Below are 601 nucleotides of genomic sequence, written 5' to 3'. Positions count from 1 at the left end.
TTATTGTTTTTATAAAAAAATATTACTGTTATGATTTAAACAAGTTTGAACATATTTAAACACAAATAAATATCAAACAGCATTTAAAATGCAAAAAAAAATATTGCAGAGTCTGGTAATCGAAACCAGGACCTCCTGGTGTGTGTGCTGCGTGATGACCAATCAGGCTAGTGGGTGGGTTCTGATGTGGATTGGGTTAGGTGCAATATAACCTGTGCTCGAACTGTAATAAAAAAAATTCTAATGGCGCACCGCTGCGGGGTGCGCCATTGCTATCTAAAAAAGATTTCTAATGGCGCACCACTGCGGGGTGCGCCATTGCTATCTAAAAAAAGATTTCTAATGGCCCACCGCTACGGGGTGCGCCATTGCTATCTAAAAAAAGATTTCTAATGGCGCACCGAGGTGTGGTGCGCCATTAGTAAGCTTCCCCCTAGCTATCTCCCTCTCCCTCGCTAGATCCCCTTCGACCCTCTCGCCCTCGCCACCAGATCCACCCGCGCGCTACCCCAACCCACGACGCCGCCGCCCCGACCCTCACCGGACTCCACCCCTGCCGCCCCCGTGCCCCTGCGCCCCCACCCCCGCCGCCCCGACCCTC

Source organism: Triticum aestivum, chromosome 4A, assembly GCF_018294505.1.
Source record: "Triticum aestivum cultivar Chinese Spring chromosome 4A, IWGSC CS RefSeq v2.1, whole genome shotgun sequence".
Lineage (NCBI taxonomy): Eukaryota > Viridiplantae > Streptophyta > Magnoliopsida > Poales > Poaceae > Triticum > Triticum aestivum.
The sequence above is the reverse complement of the archived record's forward strand: the minus strand, read 5'-3'. Positions refer to the sequence as shown.